The sequence below is a fragment of the Chroicocephalus ridibundus genome, chromosome 5 (assembly GCF_963924245.1).
Source record: "Chroicocephalus ridibundus chromosome 5, bChrRid1.1, whole genome shotgun sequence".
Taxonomy (NCBI): Eukaryota; Metazoa; Chordata; class Aves; order Charadriiformes; family Laridae; genus Chroicocephalus; species Chroicocephalus ridibundus.
This window is the reverse complement of record NC_086288.1, coordinates 38,076,254-38,089,096: the sequence shown is the minus strand read 5'-3', so window position 1 is coordinate 38,089,096 and position 12,843 is coordinate 38,076,254. Positions and strand designations below refer to the sequence as shown.

Genomic DNA, 12,843 nt, shown 5'->3' with positions numbered 1-12,843 from the left:
TCAATTATTAAACAAACAAACAACTTTGCTCTTTTGTTTGTTTTCTTTTTTTTGTTGTTGTTGTTTCAAGGTAGATACTCTCTATGGAGGTGTATTTGTGCTTTGTACTGAGAATGTCATATACAGTGTGTCCATCCCGTGTCAGTTATGAATACTACACCTTGACACCATTCTCCCCGGATGGTAATGAAAATAAGCGCTCATTCAGCATTAAGACATAATAAAGTCAATCACTATAAAAGGTTATGAAACAAGTAATCTGCAAGTCACAAGAAAGTGTGATTGAGAAAAGGATTAGCTATATACAGTTAAAGGTACCGAATGATTTTACTGCTGTTTGCCTGTTTATGGAACATGCCCTGAAAGAACCTTGGCTTTAGGATTTGTGGTGGAAGCACTTACTTAGACTGACCTGTAGTTCTTATTCTAATGCACCTGAAAGGGATTTCTTCCTTACCATAATATGACTGCATCCAGTGATAGCAAAAATGTCTACATTTTAAACAATTATTTCTCAATATTTTACCCGGAAGAGTAATAATAATCCTAAAAATTAATAATCCTAAAAAGCTTCAGTAAGCCCAGAGCTAGAGTTGATCTTCATATACCAATCAACAAAGAAAGGGCAATTAACAAAAGCAATACTCTAATACATACAGCCACGGATGCTGCCTGCAGAAAAATCTAATTAAGCTCACCACTGCTGATTATATACCAGGAGGAGAAAATACAGTATGAAGGAGGGCATTAGTTATAATATCTGTTGTCTCTGCTACTTCTCTTTTCAATCTGTAAATTTGAATTAGCACCAAACTGAACAGTATTTACTGATAATCAGGCCATTATATCCATTTTTGATCATGATTAGAACTATTATACAAATAAGGATACACTCCATAGGTAAAATATATAGTAAGTGAGCCACTATAGCTTTTGCTATGTGTCAATGAATATTCCTAAAAATACAATCTCTTAGAATTAAAGGAGTTCAGGTTTATTTCCACGTAGAAATCCTACGTATTATTTTAAGATACATGCACAAATCATCTAAGATTCATACATTTTATGATAACTCAAAGTTACAATATTTTGAGAGCTTCACATTTTATAAAGGAATAACCATTTCAATCCCAAATAAGTATTAACCCCACAGGGAGGTGCATATCAACACAGTCTTGCGCCCAGCCAAATACATTCAATTTTTCATAGCACCCTGCAAATATCTCCACATCATTAACAAGTGCATTTATTTTTTACCAGTGCAATAACAATTCTTAAGAACCTTACATCAAGGCAAATGCTGGCAGTATGTTACAAAATAAAATCAATCTCTGTTCAATATAATGACTGCACTTAGTGTTTTAAATGAACAGCAAGGAATTATGTTTTGTTCCTACACAAGCAATAGGAAGAGGTAGGGGATTCCACAATAACTGATGAAATACACTGCAAATAAAAGCAAGCCTTTTGAATTTTTTTGGCTGTAGACAATCAGCTGAATGTTTGGTGATTACTGGTTTTAGAATAACTCCTCAAGTCAAAGCCGTGCTGCACGAGAGCTGGACTTGCCAAGCGGTGACAGCAGAAGATCAGAAGCAGGCATTTTACTTCGGGCAACCTAACTAGTCACTTTGATCCTAATCAAACAGGACTATTCACAAGCAGAAAGCACATGCTCACATCTTTGCAGAATACTACATCTCTGTGCTACATGCCCCAGAGCGGCATCCACTTCGACTGCCCCATCCCCAAAGAAGTTAAGGTGAGACATTATGCGAGGAAGGAAAAAAAAAACCAAACCAAAAACAAACCAAAAATTAAATAAGCTGAAACATTTACATTGTGAGCTCAATGAAAAGTGCACGTGAGAAATACATGAATTTCTATCTTAGTCACACACTGCTATTTAAAATATTTTATGCACAGAGTTGTACACAATGGGGGGGAAAAAGTAAAGCACTGATGACAATGAAAAAATCACATGCGCTTATGTCTTCTACATATGAGGCTACAGCTGTCACTCCTGGAGCACAGTGTTTGGGAAATGGTTTTCGCCAAGCAGAGCAAGAATAAAATGCAATGTTCAACCACCTCAGTAGTGCCAGCAACCAGCGTAGAGCTGTCTGCCCCAGACCAGGCTGTTTACATCTTAATTTCCTACTTGCAGTGAAAAAATCATTAGAAAACAGCATCATGAAACTGTGCTATTCTATCCAGTGAAAAAATGGCTAGGAACATCAATTCTGCTTTTGGGAAACATAAGCCAGTTAACTTCACTGCAACAGGTGTATTTGCTGTGCTAGTGAATAACAATTGATCATGAAATTTTTAAGCACACAGTGCTTGTATTCAGCTATCGCTCCATTCAACAGTTTAGTATTGACTTGGGTATTTAGTATCACAGTAAAAATAAAGGTTTTCATGTAATGTTAAAGCACGTACAGACTAGATACATAACACATGCCTTATCCTCCAGACCATGCAGCAACATGGGAAAGTCTAAGGACATAATACCCTTTGCCTCAGTAACATCAGCTATAACAAACTAAAGACACCACAAATGGCATCAGAACCAAAGCGACATTTTTATCTTGTTTTGCATTTTCATTAAATGATGGCTAGTTTTAAGGTGTCATTCAAAGTAATAAGAAACAAAAGCAACTTGTAGGTTTTCCATAACAAGCACTTGTTTTTCTGTGACAACACTTAAACTACAGCTTTGCTGATGCAACAGCAACTACAATATTTCTTAGCTTTGTTACTGAACACTTGGAGTCCAAGCATGCAAATGAACTAGGCGACAGAAAAAAACATGGCAGGGTACTTTAGAAAAATAAATGCATGAGTCGTTCTTAAGTAAACAGAGTTTCATTACACTACATTAAACAATTAATAGTCATCAAAGGGGTCAGATAACTCATAACCTATTTTCAGGACAAACTCCGTAAGTGAGAAAATGTTAAGGTTGAATACGCATAGAACTAATGAAGTATGACATAACAGGGGAAAAAAGCTTTTAATATAAAACACGAGCAATAAAACAGTTAACGTTGAAGCCTTAATCTTCATTTGACAGAGGTCAAAACATTATTTTATAAATATGTATATAGCACTTAATAAGTGTGCACGTGTGCGTATATATGCACATTTAAACAGTTTACACACACATCAAGAAACCAGAGGAAAAACAGCACATCTGGGAACTCCATGCTTTTATTTCTTGAAAGCCATAAAACAAATGAAAACTTAAAACAATCATGTGAAACTATCTTAAGGACAAAGTGGTATCTCCATTTTGAACTGTACAATACCTTAAACCCTATCACATCTTCCTATCTTAAAAGCAGCATTTCATTACTTCCACCCTCAAAGTGAGTCACCGCTTTATGCATGCAAAGCTAACAATTACTTTGCTCTGAATATGTTCCTCCTACTTTAAGAACATCATGATTTTCTCCTACCCTCCAGCGTGCCTTTCTGTATGACAAAAGGCAATGAGTATATGTGCTACTTCTGGGACTGTGCTGGGCTTCTCTTTCTCAGTCTCTTGGCCAAATGCTTGAGCTCCGCTACATTCTGTGCAACTTCTACTCAAGAAAGCACTGGGCTCATCCGACTAATGCAGTATTTATTTTTAAAAAATTTAATATATTTTCAGAATATTTACTAGGCAAGAAATTAAAATCTTCAGATTTTAATAATAAAAAAGCATGAAAACAGCAAGAGTGAAAAGATATCAAAATCCTTTCTTCATTTTAAATAGCATTCCTCTGTTTTTTCATTGCAGGGTATTTTTGGTTTTGTTTTGGGTTTATTTTTTATAAATGCGCTTATTTGTGAAAATAACAAATATAAATGCACCAATGGGAAAGATATACACACAAATATAATTCTAAAATACAAGAGGAACGCTGGCTGGAGAGCTCCAATATACCATTCATTTTAGGGCAAACATATCAGTAAGCATTTTATAAACAAGGTCTTCTACTGAAGGCCAGTCAGCACTTTATGAAAGATCTATAAAACCTGCAAAGTGACTGAAGTACATATGCAGAAAGATGGAATTTAAGAGAGCAAAAGGTATAACATTCTATTATGCAATTGCCAATGAATGATCCTATAGGTAATTAGGTGCCTCTGAGATAGGCCGAGCAACTATGGTAGACAATAAGACAATACAAAATATCACCTTTATAAACTATTTCCACTTTCTGCAATTAAAGAAACACAAGCAAACACTGGTTCTTCAGCCTCTGAACACACGCATCTCCGTGCTTATTCTGTAGTACCTCTTTACGAATAAAATATAATAAAAGCCACCTTAATACAAAAAAAAATACCAAAACAAACAAACCATAAAACACTACAACGTTGTTTATTTCTTCTACAGATGATGAATTTAGTCCCACTTATCTAAATAAGTAAATTGCAAAGTTATTTTAGTATTCTGTATCTTTTTGTAAAGAACAACAGCAGCCAAACAAAATAAATACTATGCCTTAGTCCTTCCCATTTTTTCCCCACCAAGATAGAAATTCTAAAATGTTTACTGCACTACAAGAGTCTAGATTACCAACCCAGTATTCTTCAGTATCCTATCAATTCATTAACATTTTATCCCACTGTTTTATGTAAATGTTCATTTTTATATCAGATGTTTATAAGTCTGCTGTATGTGTTTTAAGGATGTACCCAGATTTATGATACTTAATGACTGAAGGAAGAAATACTTCTAGTAATGGTGTATATTCATCAACATGCTATTTCAACATAATTCTTTCACTAACCAAGAGAGACATCAAGGAAAACATTTTTATGGTTCAGTGATTTAAAACACAGCAGTCAATGTAAGTAATTACAGAATAATAAAGTAATTTCTATCGATTCTGTCTACAGACGTGATGCAGGCTGACGTGTCCAGTGCAGAGTTAAATCTAAAATAAAAGTTTAAACTATATACAGTTCAAATTAGGACGCAATTCCCATGGAAGCAGGATTTCCTTCTATTTAGGGGTGGGATGGAAAAGATTAAGATGTTTCTGTGTATTTTCTCTGAAAACTTCACTGGGAGTTAAACAAAAACCTTCCGACTTGAATTATGTCTTCTGTGTATCATTCACTTCATACAATAGTATCTCATGTATTTTGAATCTCTACATTTTCCTCAAATAGGCATCTTTATGTGAAACTGTGGCTCAAAGTGTTCTTCATCTTGAGTACAACACAAGACACAACCCATGCCTGAAAATACTGCCTTTGGGTACTGATGCTGTTAAGCAGTTGTTTATATACAAAGCCCACAGCAGAGCACCTCTAACAAAAACAATAAGCATTATAAGGATCTTTTCTGCCAAGCTCTTCGTATTGCCCTGCGCTGGTACTTTGCTATAGGTAGCCCCCCATAAAACTACTCAGAGGTTTAAGCTAATACAACATGATCTGCTGGTCTCGAAGAGAGAGCGAGACAGAGCAAGTGCACGGGAACTTCATTTTGTTTCCCTTGCAAAACACACAGAGTCTGCCACTTACTATACACCTCGTACCTCTCAGCAGCTAATCCTATGAGCGTTCAATGCACTGAACATAATTATCCTTTGCTTGAAGGATTATTGACTTCTGCAGAGGGACAGAGGTGGTGAAACGTAAACGGGTATCTGGGGAATGGAGAAAAGCTCTCAGGGACAACTCCTTCCAAAGAAAAAGTACGAAATGCACCACTGACAGGCGCCCTCGCCACCCCCCCCTTCTTATTTAACGTAACTACCTTAGCTGTTGTAGGACCAGAACTCTCAGTATTTGCTTTTTCTTTTGACCGTATTTGTGTCACTAATTCAAGGCAGTGCCTTATATTCAAAAGTGCCTTCTTCAGGAAACCTGGCATAAACAATATTCCTTCTGCACACGAATGTCAATTTATGGGCAACATAAATTGTTAAAAAAATGTTAAAAAAAAATGATGTTAAAAATGTTAAAAAAAAAAAAGGGAAAATTGCATCATGCAGGTATTTACAGCAAGTGTAAACCAAGAATACATAAGTAAAAAAAATGCAGAATGGATTTGAACTAAATCATACTAAATTGCACTAAATCATACTGAACTAAAACATACTGAGTTTTCCAAAGCTCTTCTCAGGGTTTTGAAATTCTGAACTCAAACCACTATAACATATTTAAAATGAACAGCAAGCAATATGCACGATTAGAGTATTTTTATTTAGAAGCTTATTCAGAAGTCTTTCTCAGCCAGAAAATACCTGGTAAAAGTGCAACTTCTTCGTTGGACAACAAAGGATAATTTAGTGCTTTTGAAATACAGTATCTGTGGTGGGTTTAAAGTTAGAGCAGGTCTGCTCCAGGGATCAAAATAAAGAGATTGTTCTACAACTGTTCTGCCTGTGGATATACACTTAAGTAGCAAAACTCTCTGGCAACCTCAACCACATGGAGAAACGTGGTCTTCCCCTCTTACACTTCAGTCATTTCACCTCACCTAGCATTACTGACGAAGTGGTGCTGTTTGCATGGGAAAGGCTGATTTTACAGAGAACACCATTTCTCAGACATTTTTTTCCCCATCTCCTTCACAGAAGAGATCCACGTCTCTGTCTGTACCTTCCACTTAATTGCCGTGAGATTTTTCTTTTGTCCTATCTTCTAAATTTTTTCCCAAACAGTGCAGTGGAAGTGAACCCTTGAAGAACTGAGTACGAAGGCTTTTCAGGTCTTCCTCCTCTTTTTTCACCAGCGGGATCTGGTATTTTATATGACTGGCTTGGTTTGCTTTACAAATGTCTATGATCCAGATCCGATCCCATCCTTGAACAGCAGTTCAAAGTGTGAAAAGCAAAATCTCTTCCGAGTATAGTATGCCCGCACCTTTATATCGCTCTTGGTAGCACCCACTGCCTCAACCCAGCACTGATGGAGCCGGCACGGCCCAGGCCCGCACACAAACTTCCCTAAAACACTGAATAAAATTGGGAAGGGAATTCACATTGTGGAAATCTACATAACGAGAACTGACAACTAGGGACAGGCACTCCATGACGGTTGCAGCTTCAGCTGAAGGAAAGACTGTTCTGAGGCATCTCAATTGACTTCTGAAATCTCTCTAGAGTAGGAGCGTAGAAAACTGAGCTCAACCACTGAATTTCTGTAAAAGCTCCCCATTATTTAGTAGCAGTAGACATGGAGGACAAAATATTAATAAAGCCCGGCTTTGCGGAGATCTCTCTCTTGGGAATAACTGATTTTCATACTAACATAATGCATGTTCCAGTTGGTGTTTTTCCCACAGTTAGATTATTTCTAAATACTTCCTCTTGTGGCTGTTTGCGTGTTTAATACACTGAGAACTACTGCTGGGCTGGAAACTAAATGGCCTACTTTGGGGACTTTTGAAGACCTATAAGGTTAAATTTTGAACTCTTTGGCCTGTTACAAGTCACTGTGGGAGAGGAAGGAACAGAGAACCTGGTCACAAACTTTGCTTCCACAGGAAATCAGACAAAAGATTTATGCCTAAGGATGTAAAAGCAAGAAAAGCCCAAGAACATTTTATGCGGGCACATACTTTTACAGGAAATGTTAATTCAAACATTTTCAAGCAAGATGTTCTAAATACTGCAGGACATTTTAAGTAAGCTCATGTACACCTTGTACAGAGAGTCATTTTGGGTCTAAAGCAGTGGACATAGGGGGCCGCTAAAGAGCAATTACACCAGCAGGGGTAAAACCAACGGCACCCGCAGCCAGATTTTATTGTCAGCTTCAAAGCACCACTCAGGATTGAAAACCACTATAGACAAGTAAAGGGTCTAGCCCAAAGGTGAAAACATCTATCCTGGGCACGTTTTAAACAGTTAAAGCAAAGACCTCCAATATGTATACATTTCAAGCGTTGAAGCCTCCATCAGCAGGGTGTTCTTACAGCACGTGTTGCTTTTCTTGTTTTATACAAATCATAGAATATTTCCTTTCATGATTACAGCACTCTACCCACTCTACCTAAGCTTGGTTAAGCTTTTCAAAACACTCATGAAGGGACATCTCAGTTTTGAACTGCAGCTGTTTAATCTGAACGACTGCAGTTCACTGCTGAACTACAGCACTGAACTAACTTACAATAGCAAAAGAAATCAAAGCGAATTGATTCTAGAGTAAAGAAAAAAAAATTAAGGGCTACCCAAATAATTATGTACAGAAAAATGAGAGATACCAGAAAGATCTTAAAATTCCCCTCTTTCCAAGTGGGGAAAAAACCAAAAGTGCTCGTAAAACCTTCTGGTAACACAGTGCAAAGAGACACTCTTGGTACAAGAAATGAGCGGGACAGTCTTCTGTGAGAGTAGGATGACTCCTACTTGGAGTAAGAGAAATAAAATACAGTATAAGAAGACATGAGATCATGCACTTGGAGACAAAACCCAAGAATCTAGGAACTTATCTGTGAGAAATGACTGTGAAAAGAGTTTCAGCGTATCGGCTAATCAGAAGGTGACTGAACTGTTAAGGTGACGCAACAGAAGGAGAACCCAGCAAGATCACAGCATGCATCATCCAGAAATACAGAAGTTCTGGGCTCTTCTCCATGGCCCCAGGAGAGACCTAATTTTGAAATGTAGCACACATTCCCAGCTGCATGTTTGCAATAAAGGCGGACTTAAAGCCATACACATACATAGATTCAGAGAAGAGCCACCAGGTTATCAGAAGAAAAACTAGTATTTGAGAAAATGCAAGAGGAGCATGGTTTATTCAGCCCAAGCTGAGCGAGGGTATGATCACTATCTAGAAATAGGAAGGAGGGAAAAGAAATATTTCCAGTAAAAGGCAATGCAGGTGGCAAAGCCTAATGAGCAGGAAGTTGAAAGAAGGTTGCTACCTAATGAACCACAGAGATTCTCAAAACCAGGCTCAACAGGAGCTGTGGTAGAGAAGGCTTTCAAACCAAAGCTAGACAAAGTTATGGACGTGCTGTGCAATAGTGTGTAATGGCAGTGACCCAGAAAATCCCTTCCAGATCCATGTCACTCCTCCAAGCAGAAAAATCTGAAGCCAGCCTGTTTTTTTATGTAGTTATTACTCAGAAGCAGACTAACCAAAGGAGGAAAAAAAAGACAAAACTCAACATTATTACCATCATAACATTTGAGATTTTCTTACCGGTACCTTCTTAGTAAAGACTTAAGTATTCTGTACACTTCCAAGGAAAATGTTTTTAAAAGATATAGATATGTAGGAAGATGCTGTGCACAGATGCAAAAACTGGAGATTTCCATTTGTAAACTGAGTCTTACCTCTATAAAATACCAAATTATTTGAAAGAAATTTGATGAAAACTTAATTAGAGACATGACAATTCACAAGTAATTAAACGAAATTATTTTGGTTTTATGTTTGATGTCTGCAGCCATGTCAATGCCACCCTGGCAGTTTTAACTATGGGATTATCTTTGCTTTGTAGTATCAAGGAATAGCTCATGAGAAAAGTGGGTTGGCTTCCTTTTTTCCTAGTGCAATGATGTGCTTTTCAGTAACTTAAGCAATAGGAGAGAAGCATGCATAATTCTTCTGCTAACGACTGGCTCCAAATAAGAAATCAAGCACCGTGACTACCTTTTTTTCTGTGTGCTTGCTCTACAGTGGAAGTTTCCTCTATTTTCATGCACATTTTTGATTCACCTCAAACAAAAAAAAACCCTGAGGAACTGCAATATTACAAGATGCGCATCTCAACACACAAGTGGACATCAAAGCACTTGCTAAACCTTGTTTTTAAGAATATTCTGATTGTAGCAGTCTTTAGTAGAAAGCAAAAACGTGTATTACCATAATCACTGGTTTGAGATTGCTAATTGCATAATAGCAAGCATTTCAAAACAATGATACAAAATTTAAAAAAAAATGCCGGTCAAAACAATGAGCAAATAATTTTACTTAAAAACAGGTATTTTAGTCTTAAAATAAGGTGAATTTTAAAATAAAGGTTACTTAAAAACATCTTAAAGTTTATAGATAATACTTCTGAGACCAATGCACAGAGAATAAAAAGGTGTCATATTTGCATTATAGTGTAATACAGGTAACGTCTTGCTGTTTTTCTGAATAATGTAAAAATAACACAGCAACGAGACACCTCAAAATATTTTTAAATGACAAGCATTTCCCCTTATACGACTAACGTTGCAAAATCTTAAAATAGTACGATTTTACCTTATCCGTGATTTTTTTAATGCTATACTAACATGACTACTCAAACAGCTTTATTACTTATTTTATGAGTTTTGACAGTGGAACTGTACTCATGCGGTGGCAATATAACGACACTGAACATTGCTGTAACGCTCCCAGCTTTGCTTGTTAAATTTTTTTTCATTTTCCCTCATTTGGTAGCCAAAGAAAATTAATGAAATTCTTTCACACTGACACAAGCTTTTAAAACCGTATGTGGTATCATGCATTCCCAATACCTCCAGAGTTTCTATTCTGTCACACAGAACAAGATTCCAACTTCCTTGAACTACTATGAATATTTACTAGTTTGGGCAAAAGATCTACATGTGTGTGCTCACTGTGATCATTGGCAGGGAAAAAGTAAAGGATCATTTTTCTTCTTTTCATCAGCACGTTTAGTGAGTGCGAAGACATTCCCTAAATTCTGGAGCACGGTGCAGCAATAACTGTGCAAAGCCATTTAAAATTATTTACACAGATCAACACAGAAGCATCTTTTATATTAGTAATATCTCCATTAAATTTTGGAGCAACCTGCAGAGCTTTTCTTTATCGTCTAAGTGGTAGTTATTCACAACTGTAATATTAAATGCTAAGTTCAAGTAGCCCTCTCCTTTTTAGAAATAAATAAATAAATAAATAAAAATGACCTAATTTTTACAAAGGTCCACAACAGCATATTAACAAAATAAGCAAAACAAGAAGGCCCCACATGGAGCCCACTAAAACCAAGGCTGTTTTAGAGCAAAGAGACATTGTCAGTTGAAGCACCGTGCTATTCTGCTTAAAATGCTGACATTCAGATGTGGCTTCCAGAAATTTACCTATTCATGTCTGTGCAGGTGTGCACACAGAGTTTAAATCACCCTTTATACTCCTGCCTTAAGCCAACAGCATACTAAAAAACACAATCCACGTAGCAGCTTCTATATTCTATGGACACCATGAAATATTTTAATGGTGTTTATTTAGGAAGAGATTTTAAATCAGAGATTGCCAAGCTGCAGAAAAATAAGCAGCACAGAAATCAGCGGGAAATACCAGGACCAATAACTGAATCCCATTCTACAAATAAAATTAGTGAAGTTCATCTTTTTTTCCTCCCACCTACCAGAAGATAAACTATAGAGACCCAGGATGTTTGCATGTGCATCACCTACTGCACTAGGTCACCTTGCAGTAACCAGAGAACTTGAGTGTCAAATCTTCGCTGCTGATTCGTGACAGTGCCAGAATGGTCTTTGTTGTAACACCCCATGGTGCAAGAGATTAAGAAGGTTACTTTCTTTTATAAAAAAGTGGTAGACATTTTAGTCATTTACTGCATTAAAACATGTTATCTCTGCATGCTTAACTGAATAGAACCCCAGCTGGAACACTGAACCTGCACTTAAAAAAAAAAAATCATATTACTCTTAACTCAGGAATGCCTAAATTTAGTTTTCCCTGGGTACCATCATCACAGAAAGAATAGCAATGTACAATACTAATGGAAGTGGCAGGTGTAGGAGTGACATTTAACTGTCTAAACAACCTCTTCCTTCAACAGGAAAGAGGTAGATAACTAGATTTTCTGTATACTACTGCTGACATGCATGCCACTGTTTGTGAAACTAAGATCTAGTATCCGTTTATTTAGGAATAGCAGCTGTATTTGGGGATCTTGGAAACTCTCTGCTAAATGGAAATTTCTGAAATCCTTTGCTCTGAAATGCAAGAGATCTCTCATCTTCTCGCAAAACTAAAAAAAAAAAAAAAAAAAAAAAACACCACAAAACCCAAGATTATCAACTAAAGAACCCACTGTTTTCAAAATGAGCAAAATTAAACAGGACAGAAACTCCTGGAGTCAGACCACAGAAAATGTTTGCAGAAGTCATACACCAACGAGCAAGGAGAGGTACACCTAGCATACAGACCTACAGTTATTAACAGAAACTAACACCGTTTTCATTTTAGTTTGCTTTTTATTCTGCTCTTACAGCTGTTAACAGCTTCACTTTCAAAAGAATTATTATGAGTCTTCTCACTTGCCTTAAAAAAATTCAGTGGACCACCATTTCCAGATGTGGAGTTAATTATTTAAGTAGGACACTTTACAAAGGCTCCGAAATCCATAAATTCATGCATTTTCCTTTTACTCATGGTTCCTTAAAAGTGAGGACAAGAGGAAAAAAAACGATCCTTCTACATTATTTATGGATATTTCAAACAAAATCCCTCTACAGTCAGATCCTTATTCAAAGGCCAAAAAACCTAGCTGAAAATCCACTGGTGATGTGGGTCAAAACTGAAAAGGCAAGCGTGCCAGGGAGACACATCCAAGTCTGACATCTGGCTCTTTCCTGAGCAATCTAGAAGAGTAAAGAGCTCCTGCCTGCCAAGCATTTGGAAGGTGGTTTTTTTTTTTTCCTAGCTTGTTATCAGGAATACATTAAGATTTAGAGGTCAAGCTGTACCTTGATCAGTGAAGCAGCAGAGGCAGAAAATGTACGATGCAAGTTTTGAAGAACCTTTAGTTGCTTACGTATAAGGAAAAAAAACCAAACAAATCAAGAGCACAAAAAAAAATATAAAAATGTATGTGTTAAAACAAGAACAGCGCTG

General features: G+C 36.8%; 1 protein-coding gene across 6 annotated transcripts in view; it reads right to left on the bottom strand.

Annotated features, from left to right (window-relative positions):
• RAPGEF2 (Rap guanine nucleotide exchange factor 2) overlaps window positions 1-12,843 on the bottom strand; it is a 195,329-nt gene that overhangs the window by 50,530 nt on the left and 131,956 nt on the right. The gene's annotated exons all lie outside the window — the stretch shown is intronic.